We start from the raw sequence: 17,966 nt of genomic DNA, 5'->3' as shown, positions 1-17,966 counted from the left end.
CAGGCGCTCTAGTTAGCAGTCTCTCTTTGTGTTCTCACTGTTGATCCACCCTAGTTATTCAATCTGAAACCTTCACACTGCACACATTTTTGCAACTGTCACTTGGACCCTAGGGCAGTTCTTGATTGAATTCACTGCACAACGATAGTGGCCGCACTGTTCACAGGTTACGCGCATGCAATCACAGTCTTATATTCACACTCACAGCGGTTTTTGTCCATATTCTTACGTTACTAGCTCCACTCTTTGGGCTCACCGTCAGTTCACAGACAGCTCTCCGTCGACACTGTAGCACACTAATCCAATATTCCACAGCAGAACACACACTGGATGACTAGCAGAACTGAGCCCAAAATGAATCTTCACAATCTCGTCTGGTCAGTCTTTTTACGGGAGGATGGCACTTCCAAATGCTTCTTGAGAGGGGAAACTCCTGCAGCTCTCTGGAATTCTAGGTGTCTGATAATACATTTGGATCCTTTCTTTCACCGCAGGTAGACCTACTGTGATGTAACGGGCGAGGACAGTTTTAGTTGCAAAGGGACTGGCCTGCGCGCTAGCTCGACTCGGTCTGATCGGTTGTAGTGGCGGGGCCCACTCGGTGACGTCACTCGCTGCTGAAGCTAGGCTATCCTACTCCTCCCAAAGTCACACATTTAGATGGCGGATACCGTCACAGTATTCTGTAAGAAAGAAATCGCTTTTTGGAGGAAATTATGTTTACAACGATCTGTTTACGAGTAATCACAGTTCGCCTGTTTATAAATTATTTAACAATATTATTAGTAGCCCCAGCTTGCCCTGTCTGTTTAATTTGCTTATCTCAAGTTAATCTACATGCACAAAATGTATTACCTTCTGGTGCTCAAGATCAAGAACCCATCAACGTAGTAATTCATCAGTGTTAAAGTCAATAAAAATATTTAATACATATGGTAATGAGTACAGTCTAGATAAATTTGCAGCTACATACTCCTCCGTAGTAAAACAATGTAAACAAATAACTCAAATTGTATGGTGTGCTAAATTTAAAGCCCATTATGTTGACTCTTATTTAAAGTTAACAGTTTTAGATTACTTCCTTGTTCCTATTGACGCCATCTACCTCGTCAACATCTGCATTGTCATTATAATCTTCGATAACATTACTACCTTATCATTTCTAATTATAGTAATACTAGAGGTAAAAAATTGATACAAATACGTTAAAAAATGATGAGCATATATAACGGAATGTTTGTAATATTATTTTCGGTTGTCGACATTATGCTACTGAAAAAAATGTGTATTATTAGTTCATATATGACTTTCTGTTTCCTTATTTTTACAAGAATTTCCGTTACAGTTAATATGTTCTTCAGTTTTTTCATTTAATGTAATAGTATGTGTATATATATTTTCTATCATTAGGTTTTTATCCGCCTGAAGCGCAATAAGTAAATAAATACATGATATCGGTCATATAATATAAGAGAAGTGAAGAGAGACCAAGGTGACCATGGTTATACTCAAATTCTATTGATTTAGATATAAGAGGTGTGGAACTAAACGAGACCAAATAGCTAGTACCAATTGGAGGAATATGGAGGTATTTAATTAATTCAGAGAGGCTTGCAGACTGAACATATAGAAGCATAACAGTTATAATGAAATGATGTGGTCTGTGTTTGTTTATGATGTTCGTTATTTCAGTTGAGTACTTAAGTAGAGGAACAGACGGACTGTGCACAGGCTGTATAATATTAATACCAATATACTTCAAAATGAGAAGATTCGGCAACAAAAAACATATGCAGTCTGTGATTCAAAGACTATGTGGGGGTAATACTGATAACGGACACAATACACTGTACAATAATTGGGATAAATGAGAAAAAATTTACATCAAATACACACGCTCTGTATACTAATCACAAAATACCAAACAACCAGGCGTCACATCAGTAGGAGCTAAAAGAATTAATGACTAACACAACCTAAATAACATAGAGACTCGTTTACAACTGTTGAGGTCGCTTATTAAATGACACTCCTTGTGACAGAGATGAGAAAGTTTACAGTAGGAACTATTAACACAAGTGCGTTGTTAGATGACTGCTACAAGTTTATTAATATACTCCCCAATATACAGCTTCTTTTGGGGGAATGCGAGGACGGTGTGTACACTGACACTGATGCCTGCAAATAACTCTTGTTGGGTGTATGGTCTCTTGGCTTGTAACACACAATGTACATAACTGCCTAATAGGATCACTACGGTACTATTTCGCTGAGCTGGTCTCAATCTAAAGGTAGGTCGAATAGTCCACTCAGAGGCAATATGGATCTTGGGCTGATTTATAACATAACTAGCTGATGTACCCGTGCTTCGCTACGGGATTCTCAGAAAGACTGACTTCGTGGTTTTCGTAACTGAATTCAACATAGGTCATTACAAAAATGTCAGTAGGAATGTAGCGATTGAAAGCAATGTTATCATATAAAATACTCGATCAAATGAAAATCCGCACACTTTCTCAATTTCAATGAAGAGTACTACGGTGCCGATCTACGAGTCCAAAGTTCCAGAGCTGGAATAACCAGGTCGCAGACTGCCGTGAACACTCCTCTGTCATTATTCCGTTAAAAATGCACACTACTCATTCCAATCAGTGCCTCAGGGTAGGGATTGAATAGCTCTAATACTATGATGAACCAGTATGTTACGTACCATATATATCAGAAAATGTATGAACCAGAGGAATGGCATGCTAAAGAAGAAAGTTATCTTACTCCCCAGCTACTTCCCGCCAATATACAGACAGGCTGTTACAGTCGGTACGACCAGGCGAGTTCCCCGTGTGGTTAGGGGCGCGCAGCTGTGAGTTTGCATCCGGGAGATAGGGGATTCGAACCCCACTGCCGGCAACCCTGAAGATGGTATTCCGTGGTTTCCATTTTCACATCAGTCACACCAGGCTGTACCTTAAAGCCAAGGCCGCTTCCTTCACACCACTATTCATTTCCTATCCCATCGTCGCCATAAGACCTACCTGTGTCGGTGCGACGTCAAGCAAATTTTAAAAAAAACCTCGGCACGCTGCAGTAATCCTATCTATCGGGGATTAGAGGAAACAGAAGACAAAAAGCACATCACAACAAACAATGGTCAATGTAATGTTATTGTTGATAAAGTTTATGAGCTTTCTATATTGCAGGCCTTCACATTAGTTTCCTTTCGACTCTGTGATATTAGGGTGTTTTACAAAATTATTTATACCGTAGACTGTAGTTCCTTATTCTCAGACTTTACATACCGATTTTCACTAAATTCTGTTTACCCATTTTCTCGTGACTCGGCGCTGATATGGACATCGTAACAAAAATACAAATTCATGAATATCTCTGAATATATGCGGTACGGTAACAATGTATAAGACATAACTGATCGGGAAATTAATAACTTCTTACATAACTACTACTAACTTACGACATAACTAAAGTTATGTTAGTTACGTAGTATTTATCGATACGACCACTAATAACATAAATAACTTATTTGAGAGTTACATTTCAGGCCTTCCCCTAAACTACCATTTCACTCAACGTGAATAAAAAAATTTGTAGCCTAGATTGCAGTGGTTCATCACCCGACATTACATACCGATTTTCATTAAATTCTCTTCAGCCGTTTTCTATTGATGCGTGTACAGACAGACAGACAGACAGACAGACAGAAATTACGGAAAAGTAAAAAAAAATGCATTTTCTTGTTACTGTGAACATCACCGATACAAAAATACCATTCGTCCTTCGAGTATATCCGGCAGAAAAAGGGCGTTGAAGAGTGGCAATCTGGCAACACTGTAACCGCATGTAGGGTAACTACATCTGTCAGCACGTATTCCTTGTGCTGTACAGTTGGTGCACTGGGTACAGTTTTAGGTTAGCATTCAGGAGGTTGAGGGGTCGATCCTGGGTTGAAGCGTGTGTTTTTTATTTCATAAATGTAGTCCAGGTTGTATGGTATCTGGCAACTTAATCGTCAACAGCCATTGCAGCGGGTCCTCTAGAAACCATTTGCACTTACATACTACGATCCTACAAATGGACGAACAATTGTTTTCATTGGTCAGCTTTGAAAGACGTCCTTTCCACGTCGTGGGCGTGAATTTATTCGCACCACTTCATATACTAAATGCGAAACCTGTTTTCTTTGTACCCTCCTCCAATGATCTCATAGATTAGTAGCAACTATTATTCTTGCCTCGTTCAAGTCCATTATATTTCGTTATGGCTTACGTTACCAGTAGGCCTAGCAAAGTATTTGTTGTGTTCAGCGTTACAAAATGTTGTAAATGTAGGATACATGAGACCTAAGGTAAGGTGTCTTACTGTATTACAGTATCTAATGTCCGATAGAAATTAGTAAATAAAAAAATGCCCCTCAACCTAGGATCGAACGCTCTATCTCCTGCATGCGAACCCAAAACTCCATCCACTGCACCCACTGTACAGCATGGATAATTGTTGCTGACAGAGGTACTTACCGTACATGTGGTAAGAGTGTTGCCAGACTGCCACTATTCCACGTCCTTTTTTCTGCCTGATATACTCGCAGGACGAACTTTTGTGAGAGACTTTTTTATTGCTGGCATGTGGGGAGTCGCACTGCGACGCCCGAGTGCGCGAATTTCGCTTCATCCTGTATATAGATTACATTAGAGGCCTTCCCCTAATCTACTATTTCACTCAGAGTGAATAATATTATTGACAGCGTAGATTATAGCGACCTATTCCCCGATTATGCATACCAATTTTCGTGAAGATACGACCACTAATACAATAAATGTTTCACAATTAAATTTTAGGCCTTCCCCTAAACTACCATTTTTCTCAGCGTGTATAGGCTATATTGCAGCGACTTATTTCCCATGTTTGTCTACCGATTTTCATTAAGACACGGCCACTAATAACATAAATATTTGAGAATAAATTTTCAGGCCTTCCCCTAAACTACCATTTCACTCAGCGTGATTAAAATAAGTTGTCTGTCTGTTAGGTCATCAGCCCAGAGGCTGGTTGGATCCTCAAATAGCACCACCAAAGGTTATGCGGTTAGAAGGAAACCGCAAAAACCAATGGCAGCGCCAAAATGAGGCGTACTAGGCAAGACGAGGAGTGAGGTAGTTTGCCATTGCTTTCCTCACTGGGTCAGAAAGTGCTATTGCAGCACGACTGACCCTATGAGCAACACCTTTCATAACACTCAGATGCACTAGTCGTGCTCTGAATGCCATTACTCAGCACCACCCAAACCCCAGCAGCTTCCATATTGTCACAGCCATGGATGAGACTGGGACTTCGGTGGAAGCTACACTTTACTCTGGCCTGTGCCAAGAGATGGATACAAAAGTACTGTATCCATCAAGAAATGGCAGCAGGCAATAAAATAAGTTATAGCCTAGATTGTAGCGGTTCATCACCCGACTTTACATTCCGATTTTTATTAAATTCTCTTCAGCCGTTTTCTCGTGATGCGTGTACATACATACAGACAGATAGACAGACAGACAGACAGACAGAAATTACGGAAAAGTAAAAAATGCATTTTCTTGTTACTGTGAACATCACCGATACAAAAATACCATTATTTTCAAATTCTGAGCAATGTACAGACAAAACTCTTATTTTATATATATAGATGAAATTTCATTTTGAAGTCGATCCACACCTGTTGTGTGACGTCACATTGCGTCAGTCTATGCTGATTTGTATCCCTAGGAGCTCGGCAAAACCCACAGGCGTCGTTTTCCTGCATATGGATGCGATGGAGTTTTCTATTTGTAGGAATGATATCATGAATTACCTTATACCAAGTATCACGTATTGTTTGAGGGAGAATGCGATTTGAGATGTTCCTCCAGACTCTAGACCAGTTTATTAACAGCGCTGTCCGAACTATTGTCGGGGCTTTGTACTGCTGTGTAAGTAAATACTTATAACGTTTCTTCGTTGTTATGTCTGGAGACAAGAGGAGATCATGTGGAACGTAGCTCATCTCATACTGCATATACCGTGCATGTGGCGCGTGGTGGTGGATATCATAAAATGCTGGCGGGTTCTTAATCTCTTCAGGGTTTCACAATTCCATTAAGAAGTCGTTGGAGCGATGGTTTCCTGCTGCTTGCATCATTCTGAGATTTCGTAACAAGAAGAGCACTTTACTTTTAAGCTGTACATCAATAAGACCAAGACCTCCTTCCGATGTAGCTAACATGAGTGTAGATCTTGCGATGCGGAAAAGTGATCCTTTCCAGAGATACCAGCCTACTGCTGAAGCTATACGGATACCAACTACTCTTGGCATTGGTAAAATTTGGCTTAAATACCAGATTTTGCTTAGACCATACATATTGACATATTGCACCCGTTGTTGTAACACCATGAATTTATATTTAACTTGTTGCAGGATACCTTTCACAGATGCAAGTGCAAGGGACCAATTTTTCTGAATCATCTGATGGATGCTATTATAGAATAGGATACCGAGTATCTTAATTTCATCAGTGATCTTGATCCACGAGGGAACATTTTCGGACGCCCTGCTTCGATGCCCTATTCGCATAGTTTTAGTTTTTTGGAAGTTGAGCTGTGCACCGGAATATTGTCCATAAGTGTATATCTCGGTGAAAAGACGCTGGTAGTCAGCATTTCGATCCATAGTACTCAGAGGATTAACACACCGGGCGAGTTGGCCGCGCGGTTAAGGGCGCGCGGCTGTGAGCTTTCATCCGGGAGATAGTGGGTTCGAATCCGACTGTCGGCAGCCCTGAAGATGGTTTTCCGTGGTTTCCCATTTTCACACCAGGAAAATGCTGGGGCTGTACCTTAAGTAAGGCCACGGCAGCTTCCTTCTCACTCCTAGCCCTTTCCTGTCCCATCGTCGCCATAAGACCTATCTGTGCCGGTGCGACGTAAAGCAACTAGCAAAAAAAAAAAAGAGGATTAACAATACTGAGAAAGGGCTCAAAACATGATTTGTCAAATAACTACATTAATATTAGATTTAAAGATATAGGCATGTTGCATAGAACAAACTTTGTGATAGAATATTTAATAACTTTACCAATGTGTTTAAAGGAGCAATGAATGCGATGGAAAAATAGGTATAGTGCAGTTACTTCACTTAAGTGAACATTAGTTGCTACATTAAAATGAAGGATGTCATTATTATCATTACAAAGTATTATTATTATTATTATTGCCGCACGGAGTTTTGAAAATGGCACTTATTTCTACTGGTGTACACAAATATTTTTCCGATGAGTCTATATTTATAGGAGAGAGAAAGTATTAGCATTTCCTTGCAAAGTATGTCTTTCTTTGTAAACACTAGATCCAACGCCTTTTTTATTTCATGTACAGAACGTGAATTAAAATTTAGTAGGCATACATTTCTTCTTACTTGATGTATAAAGCAGAAAGCATTCTTAAATAACACGAAGGTACATATCACATTTTGTACAGACTACCGTGGTTTTGGAATGACATCCGTGTCTTCTGCTTTTTGAAGCATTCCTAACATCAACAAATTTTGGTAAGTGCTCAAAATGAACCTCTAGAATGGGCTTAGAACTCTTTGTACTTTCACCGTACCCTGTACACTCTCAGAGTCATCAACGCGGTAGAGGGTGCTGAAGAAGGCTGTCCGCGTTTTTAATTGTATCTACATATTCTAAGGATGCTGCTAGTACTATCCTTTGTTACAGTCTGATAAAATATTTCCTTCAAGGCGGGGGTCTAGTTCGATATCGCAGGACATAGGAGTTGAAAGTGTGATTGCTTGAGTTGCCGCTTCTGTAGAAAACAAATGGAAGGTGAGAGTGCTGTAAGGAAACAATCAAAACGTGAAAGCCAATACAGTACTGTTGAGAGACTTAGAGTCATATTATAAGAAGCACCTAGCTTAATTTAAGATGACCGGGCGAGTTGGCCATGCGCGTAGAGGCGCGCGGCTGTGAAGCTTGCATCCGGGAGATAGTAGGTTCGAATCCCACTATCGGCAGCCCTGAAAATGGTTTTCCGTGGTTTCCCATTTTCACACCAGGCAAATGCTGGGGCTGTACCTTAATTAAGGCCACGGCCGCTTCCTTCCAACTCCTAGGCCTTTCCTATACCATCGTCGCCATAAGACCTATCTGTGTCGGTGCGACGTAAAGCCCATAGCAAGAAAATAATTTCAGATGACAGTGCACTGAGTCCTTTGATGTCAAACCGACGATTGAATAATATCAGTTTGCGAGGTAATATGCTGTACAGGGTTTATCAGAACTATGCCGACAAAAGTCAGGGATGCTCTTCTTGCTATGTTAAGACCGATGGTAAAATCGGATTGGCGGAGACAATTTTTCTTTTCGGGAAAATGAGGTTACTTCCGGGCACTCAGTTCAAATTGTCAAACTTGCCGTGTTTGCTATGCCAGAGAGCCAGCCGCTGCCTGTTGCTGTGCATTAGAGGAGGGAAGGGAGGGAAAGTGGAAAGGGGAAGACAGAGATAATGCTAGGTGCAGATGCGCAGGTTTCATGCTCGTTTCACATAGTCGCTTCCCAGCTCCAGCAGGCAGTGTATAGTTCATTCTGCACAAATTGACTACTCTGCGAACCCCGTAAAAAAAGAACATGAACTTGCATCAAGAATACAGGCAGATTTCAGTGTTGTTCGGAACACACTAAATGTTACTACACAGTTGTGAACTGTGCAGCGAAGTAGGAAGGGGGCATATTGAACATCTACTCTAGTCAAACCATTAGGGTACTGTTTCCTTCGTTCAGTATTTCATTCCATTTACAGTGTTGTGAGTGTTGGCGGCATCGTTGCATCTTCAAGCATGTTAAATAATAAAGAACGTTACTCCGACCAACAGACTAGATGGGAAACGATCTGCTCCATTCCTTGACTGACAAGTCTGTAGTAATTGTATCGTCTTTTAATGTAGGTGGAGTTACGTCCACTTAGTAAACGAACTGTGGATATTGATGGGTTGCGACTGGAATCGCGAGGAATCGATTTCATATGCCTGAGGAATCGCATACCCGATTCCGGAATCAATTCCGAGGAACTAGTAGCACCACCTATGATGCAGATACGTAAACACGTGCAGCACGAATGTGTTATGTAATGTGGTTCGTTTTGGTTTATAGCCAAGTCACTTTACAAGCCATGCCTGCTCTCCTTGTAGTGTTCTGGAGATAAATATTCTAATGCGACGGTAATTTGAACAGAAAATATAATTCTCTGTTTGAAACTATCCAAAATGGATGGATTGTCAACAAGTCAAAACTTGTAGGGGGTTCATGACATAATATAATACTACTATTTCAACAAAATACAGTTATACTAAAGAGAAAACCTTAACTAAGGTTAAGCAGTGGTGAAAACAAAAATAGTAATTCAAAAAGATTCTCATAATGATATTTAGCAGTAGTATGAAATGTTATTCTTCTTCTTTTCTACCACCATTCCCACACCTGTGTGGTCGCGGGTGCGAACTGTATCGCACATGTAGATTTGGCCCTGTTTTACAACCAGATGGTCTTCCTGACGCCAACTCTATATGGAGGGACGTAATCACTATTGCGTTTTCCTGTGGTGGTTGGTAGTGTAGTGTGCTGTCCGAATATGAAGAGGAATGTATTGGGACAAACACGAACACCCCATCCCCAGGCCAAAGGAACTAATCAGAGGCGAATAAAATTCTCCACCCTGCCGAGAATCGAACGCGGGACCCTGTGAATCCTGGGCCTCAACGACGACCATTCAGCCAACGAGTCGAACAGTGGTTAGCAATGTTCATTGCGAATTACATTCAACGGAACACAGGCAAGCTACGAAACAAGTTTTGTACTTATTAAAAATGTGACTTAATTACACAGATTTTATACGTTTATACTAGCGATATTTGAAAACCACATTAGAAAAATACAGTATAAGCATAAATGACAATGTCGATTGCTACACCCAGTGTCGAAATGTGTAATGTGATTTCCAAATTACCAGGTTAATTTTTTATTTCATTATTATGTGGCATAATTCATTCATGAAAACTATTAAGACGTGTAATGTAAATTGGTGTTATATCATACTATACTGTATACAAAATAAATAGTAAATATAGCACATTCGAATTTGCCCCACTCATATACGGACGACTCACTCTAGTGAGTGCGCCCAGCATCGATTCCTCGCATGCGACATTGAGTGCCACCTCTGAGTCGTAGGAACCGATCCTCGGGATTTCAGGCGTCATTCGCGCACGTTACTAGTGGATTTTACCTATAAGAGATAAGGAGAGTCCTCTGCGAGTCGAACGGGGGAACTTATTCATAGGCGCGGTCTGTCTCCATCATACACACCATTTACCCTCTTCCCTGAAGCACGGCAGTGGCTTGTGCTCTGGCACAGCAAATACGGTGAGTTCATTGAACCCTCGGCCTTAACATAACACGAAGAGCATCCCTGACTTTTTGGTTGGTATAGTTCTGATGCATCCTGTATACACCGCTACATGATCAGTATCCATTCTCGCTGTTTTCAACACCTGCATCGAATAACTGTAACCACGTTTCTTTCTCTAACCAATATTTAATGTTATCGTTCACAGAAATGAGAGAGTTCTCATCTATAGAAGATCTGCGTATGTAGACCTAGTAGCGTGGTAGTGCACCTCTGTAGACCTAGCGTTGGTCCACGTAAGTGAATGGGCTGCATCCACAGTAGAGTACGTCCAAATGTGAGGAGAACCTACGCATATGGACAGCGTCCACAGTTGAGGACGTCCACATGTGTGGACAACATCCACATACGTGGCATGATCACCGCATGTCAAAAAAGAAAGACTTACCTTGTCTCACCCGTCATTAGTGCGATGACAGTTGTCGAGAGACAAAGTGTACTGATAAGTCTCAATATGTCAAAACAGCTCTTTCTGTTATCTTATGCTTGATCTGCGCTCTGACCGTCAAATTCAAAACGCGAGGACGAACTACCATCGCCTGGTTGTCAAAAAACCCTCCATCTTGGGCTCAATCCGTGCATTGTCATTGATTTTATAGAATTCTCTTGCGAATGTACATGTGGAGTTTCGACAATTGTCAACATTCAAAACACGCGCTCCCCTTTAAAGCATATGTTCATACCGGCATCTAATGCTCGAACTGCACTCTATCCACTATGTAAGGAACTCTCCTGCACACGTATACGGAGTTTTTGACAGCTCTAAACATTCCAAATACGTGCTTACGTTCAAAAAATATGACCTTACCGCCATCTTAAAACGCACGCTGCCCTCTATCAACCACCTAATGAACTTTGCTCGCTTGTAGCGCACTCTATCCCCCATCACAGACCGATATTGGCGCTCTCTATATCTCCGTTCACCTCCTCATACCAGAGTATTAAAACACATGCTGCTCTCTATATTTTATTTAATGAATCTAGTCGCCAGTAGTGCACTCTATATTCCCCACGGCTGACTGATATTGGTGCACTCTCTATCCCCCTCCGCCATTCCATTTCCTCCTCTCTCTGCGTCGTACTATCCCTATAAAATATCAAGAGATTCCACACGCGCTTGCAATCTGACACTGTTGTATATTAAATTAACCTCCTACCGGGCGAGTTGGCCGTGCGCGTAGAGGCGCGCGGCTGTGAGCTTGCATCCGGGAGATAGTAGGTTCGAATCCCACTATCGGCAGCCCTGAAAATGGTTTTCCGTGGTTTCCCATTTTCACACCAGGCAAATGCTGGGGCTGTGCCTTAATTAAGGCCACGGCCGCTTCCTTCCAACTCCTAGGCCTTTCCTATCCCATCGTCGCCATAAGACCTATCTGTGTCGGAGCGACGTAAAGCCCCTAGCAAAAACAAAATAAATAAATTAACCTCCTACAGTATTTTTGTGTTTGTTCCTTAAGCTGCACAGGTATATTACGGCGACATGAGAGCGGAACACAATGCCCGCACTGTACAAGTGTGTACATATGTAATTAAAACTCTGCATGCTTCTCTATATTTCCCTATTTTATAGCACACATAGACTACAGTGACATGACTGTACACCAAAACAACGCCGGGACGTTTGAGGATAATAATAATAAGAAGACAGATCCTGTACTTAAAAGGCTTTGCTAGTGGAACTCGTTCACCGAAAACGGAGAATTGGCATCAGCGAGCCCTGGTTGCTGGTCCGTGGAACATGTAATGTAGCGCCATGGTTCGAACGTCACTGAGCTGGCGCACAGAACCTCCCGGTGGCAAGACGCCTACTCCTAAACAAACGAACATTGCAGTAAAATGGATATGACTTGTGCATGATAGGGTTATAATCCTCAGTAACATAACCTGGAATACTTGCACGTGCTCTCCACAAATTGCCACATTTTACATGTAGGCAACTTTCTATTTCTGCGTATGTGGTTTTTCCCTGGCTCGTACTGCCTAATTACAGCAATATAATATCTCATCACCTTACATTCTGAGCATGGGAACAGGCTGATACTCCCTGAATGTCATTCCTTCCCCATACTCCCTGATTTCTCTACTTAGAATGAATAGCATGTCGGAGGTGAAATAGCTTGAGTTGATGACTGCAAAGAGGTTCTGGCTTCGCCCAAACCCCCCACCCGCCCGATAAAAAGACACACCATTGCAATCTGTCTTCGGACAGACGGCCGATTGCTTGTCTGCAGCTTATCTTCGCTCTCGGGCTTCGAGCTTGAGGGGAACTGAAGGACTGCTGAGGGAAAGCTGGTGAATGTTCGCTGGGCCAGCGGTTGGCAAATTTCCTGTTGGACCGATGCAGAGCCACTAGTCCAGGGGAGAGGGGTTAGCCCCACTCTCCCCCAAAACCGGTCACTGGCGTGACCAATTGGCTCCTCTATGGAGCCTGTGAGGTTAGGTTAGGTCGGTTAAGTTACGTCATGACGTGATGATGATGTCAGAGGTCATTAACCTTGATGTGATGACGTCGGCACCAATCGAAAACACTGATTCAGCAACATTAAAATCGCCCGCGCTGTGTCTGATATCACATTCCGTAACTTCTCAGTTTTCCCTGTGCAATGCATTAACCATACAGGTGAGAGTATGGTCCATCTTAAAAATGGCCCATCTTAAAAACACTGTACCCTTTTACGTAGAGCTGAGTCCAGTTTTGTAATAGTTTTTGTGGAATGTTACTGCACTGTACCAACTACTGTATATCTACTCCTATCGCAGTCGCTAGAGAATTACGTATCGTATTTGTCTAAGCAGCCATTTCTCCTTCAGAGAAAATGTCGGAGCAGTACCACGGAGGAGGTTCTAGGCTACTACCAATTACATGCCTACTCAACAGCATATGGTCATCTTTTCACATCGATATGGTTAGAAGAGTGTGTTTATTTTTAAATTGTACTATAAACCTCGGCAGGCAGATGGCTTACAGCAGATATAGTAGCTTGCGCCAAATAGTTTCTTCTCGCAGAGCGTCAATAAAGTCTTAAAATCTGATCATAAACCTGTAACACATTATGAAGTTGTGGAGTGAGAGCTGTGGTTTCTTCGTTCAGAAGACAGTGGGTACGAACTCTACTTTCGGCAGCCCTGAAGCTGGTATTCCGTGGTTTCCCTTTTCACACCAAACAAGTGCTGGGGCTGTACCTTAATTAAGGTCACTGTCGCTTCTTTCCCACTCTTAGCCCTTTCTTCTCTTTTTTTTTTGCTAGGGGCTTTACGTCGCACCGACACAGATAGGTCTTATGGCGACGATGGGATAGGATAGGCCTAGGAGTTGGAAGGAAGCGGCCGTGGCCTTAATTAAGGTACAGCCCCAGCATTTGCCTGGTGTGAAAATGGGAAACCACGGAAAACCATCTTCAGGGCTGCCGACAGTGGGATTCGAACCCCCTATCTCCCGGATGCAAGCTCACAGCCGCACGCCTCTACGCTCACGGCCAACTCGCCCGGTCCTTTCTTCTCTCATTGTCACCATAATACCATTATGTGTCGGTGCGGCGTAATGCTGAGTGTAAGAAGAAACTGCTTTGGTATCTAGTGAACACAGAGTAACAATGTGAAAAAACTGTACGCTTCAGCTATCTGTATGGAAGTATGAATGGGAGATAACAGGTGTATCACAGCTTCGAAGGTTCATCTCCTCCCTCATATGTGACTGTTTTATTTTCACTTTGTACTCGGGTAGATTATCTTTGTGTAGATTTTACATTCCTGAAGTCTCAGATATCGTTATAATTGAGTTAGCCTATAATAAATAAAGTAGATGCAAAAAATATCGCATCCTAAACACCCTGGACCTATTCAATAAATTAATAGGTGCAGTCGATCAAAAAAAGAAAGTAATTGGCGTATGCTATTTTATGTTCCACTCATTTAATATTTTATCAGACTTAATTATTATCAAAATATAATTCAAGGGCGATGACCATAGAAGTTAGGCCCCTTTAAACAACAACAAAAAAACCAATAAAATTCACCTCCCATATTCGGCTCCTTCGCTGAATGATTATCATACTGGTGTTAGGTTCAGAGGGACTCGAGTTCAATTTCCGACTGGGACAATGTTTAAACTTCTTCTTCTTCTTAATCTGTTTAGCCTCCAGGCCTAGCTTTTCCCTCGGACTCAGCGAGGGATCCCACCTCTACCGCCTCAAGAGCAGTGTCTGGAGCTTCAGACTCTGGGTCGGGGGATACAACTGGGGAGGATGACCAGTGCCTCGCCCAGGCTGCCTCACCAGCTATCCTGAACAGGGGCCTCGGTGGGGGATGGGAAGATTCGAAGGGATAGACAAGGAAGAGGGAAGGAAGCGGCCGTGGCCTTAAGCAAGGTACCATCCCGGCATTTGCCTGGAGGAGAAGTGGGAAACCACGGAAAACCACTTCCAGGATGGCTGAGGTGGGAATCGAACCCACCTCTACTCAGTTGTCCTCCCGAGGCTGAGTGGTCCCCGTTCCAGCCCTCGTACCACTTTTCAAATTTCGTGGCAGAGCCGGGAATTGAACCCGGGCCTCCGGAGGTGGCAGCTAATCACACTAACCACTACACCACAGAGGCGGACTAATGTTTAAACTGCGTTTGATTATTTCCTGTTTAAGGACAGGGCGTTTGTGTTCGTCTCACTGCACTTCCCTTCATTTACAGTACATACAGCGTACAACACTACTAACCACCAATTTATTGGGGTCGGCATTTTATGTGGATTTGGTCCTGTTTAACGGCCGGATGCTTTGCCTGACGCCAATAGTATGAATAGTGATGTTTTCACTATCTCGTGTTTCTGTGGTGCTTGGTAGTGTGGCGTGTCGTATGCAGATGAAGAAATGTGTATTTAGACGAGCAAAAACACTCCGAGTGTCCGAGCCAGAGAAATTAACCCTATGAAGTTAAAATCCTCGACCAGCTCTGGATTCAAATCTGGCTCCCTCTGACGCTGATCATTCAGTTAAGGAACTAGGGATATCGTCACTACTACAACATACATAGAAATGTTCAGAAAGTTGGCCGTGCGGTTAGGAGCGCGCAGCTGTGAGCTCGAATCCGGGAGATAGTGGGTTCGAACCCTACTGTCGACAGCCCTGAAGATAGTTTTTCGTGGTTTCCCATTTTCACACCAGGCAAATGCCGGGGCTGTACCTTAAGGTCACGGCCGCTTCCTTCCCATTTCTAGACCTTTAGTCTACTGTCGTCGTCATAAGACCTATCTGTGTCGGTGCGACGTAAAGCAACTAGCAAAAAAATTCAGATCATCTGTTGATTGTCTTGAAATGCAACGTTTTATATGGTACAAACATAACTTATAGCCTATAAGTTGTTGCTCCGAGATGATTATGAACGTCTTCTTAAGCACGGTCTGTACTGGAAATACATGCATAATTTTTCCTGATAAGACTTTATAGTAAATAATTACTAAAATTATTGTTGACAACATGGTCTGAACATTTAATTAATATTCATTATATAGAAATACCAGTATTTTAACAATATAGAATATATAGGTATATTATTCTTCTCCCATGCCATGTGTCTAGTGACCTGAGAGAAGCAGAATGACCAATCTTACCAGGTTCCTCTGTTGCTTCACATTTAGTTTTCCACCCCGTATGCCGCAGATGTCACGCCTACATTGTATAAAAGCAACTACGTTCGATGGATGCCTTCTAATAGTCCGTTTGGGGTATCTGATCGCCCTCTATTGCCTGTAGCTCATCAATACTTGGACTGCGGCTGAGTTTGTCGAGTAACGCAATCTTTCTCTGGGGTAGGAAGGCCTGCGGACTGAGAGCAGTATGCATTGCAATGTAAACTAGAGCTGCGACGCCAGCAAGCCTAGGCGTCTGTCTGCCTCGGCATCAAGCAGCACAGGCAAAGAGGCGTCAGCCTTCGGCGTCGGTGAACCTGTACAGTTCAGCTCATGAACCCCAAGCTGACATTCACGTAAGCCCAGTTTAATTAAATCTCTCCCTCTTCGTCTCTTTGCTTCTCATCCTTCTTCTCACTTACGTATCACAGTCTCTTTGCGCAGCCCCACTTTGTGTTATATAAGCTCGATATAAATTTAGTATAGTGCCGTTAAACGTGTTTATCGTGGAAGTAATAGTAGAGTAATTAGCCAAACTCCTTTCTCCGAAAGTAGTGGCACATTTTAAAGGTGATATTAAAGAAACCTCCACGGTAATATAATGATCAAAGGGAGACACGTACAGAAGGATGAGCCAAGGATGCCATCTGGACAACTTGAACACCACTAATTCAAATTTACGATGATAATTGGTATGATGAGATGTTATTCCTTATTTCCTACAAACCTTCTGGTCTATTTTCTCCTCCACTTCCATTCTCCTCTTCCTCTCCAGTGAGGCTTAGCTCTCATTTTATAAAACAGAGGGCTAAAATGAAAAGGCAAGTTCATTCTTTTAAACATTTTAATGATATATCATTAACTAAACGTCCATATGAGTGTTAACTGGCACTGAATGTGCGACTGGTAAGTTCTTGTATGAGCTGCAGTTGAAGTATTTCCCAAGTCTGCGATGAGGGTGTTGCTCAGAAAAGGGAATCTGCCATCTGGGTGACAGTCCGAAATGCAGATTAGTAGTGATTTATTGAAGGGGTGCTCAGTTCAACTAGAAGGACGTGTTTTCGACTAAATATCAGGAAATCGAAGAACGTAGAAACGAGACTTCCCATTCTAGATAGTCACATGACCGGGCGAGTTGTCGGGCGGTTAGGAGCGCCCAGCTGTGAGCTCGCATCCGGGAGATAGTGGGTTCGAACCCCACTGTCGGCAGCCCTGAAGATGGTTTTACATAGTTTCCCATTTTCACACCAGGCAAATGCTGGGGCTGTACCTTAATTAAGGCCACAGCCGCTTCCTCCCCGTTTCTAGGCCTTTCCTGTCCCATCGTCGCCATAAAATCTATCTGTGTCGGTGCGACGTAAAGCAACTAGCAAAATAAAAAGATAGTCACGTGGCCCCGTGGTTCACTCAGTCTGCACCACTGACCGAGCTCGATAGTTGCAGTCGCTTAAGTGCGGCCAGTATCCAGTAATCGGGAGATAGTGGGTTCGAGCCCCACTGTCGGCAGCCCTGAAGATAGTTTTCCGCGGTTTCCCATTTTCACACCAGGCAACTGCCGGGGCTGTACCTTAATTAAGGCCACGGCCGCTTCCTTCCACGTCCTAGGCCTTTCCTATCCCATCATCGCAATAAGACCTATCTGTGTCGGTGCGACGTAAAGCAAATAGTAGGAAGTTCCATCTTGACTTTGATATTGACTGAAGGTGTATGGGGACATGTCTCGTCCATGCCAACACTTGAGTATACATGAGCGAAGTAATCGTCTTTTACGTATTGCCTTTGTATTGATATTAAAATTCATTTCTAAAGGTTAAGTAAGTGGGCTTCCCGGTTGTTGTTGTTGTTATTATTATT

Source organism: Anabrus simplex, chromosome 2 (genome assembly GCF_040414725.1).
Source record: "Anabrus simplex isolate iqAnaSimp1 chromosome 2, ASM4041472v1, whole genome shotgun sequence".
Taxonomy (NCBI): domain Eukaryota; kingdom Metazoa; phylum Arthropoda; class Insecta; order Orthoptera; family Tettigoniidae; genus Anabrus; species Anabrus simplex.
The sequence above is the reverse complement of the archived record's forward strand: the minus strand, read 5'-3'. Positions refer to the sequence as shown.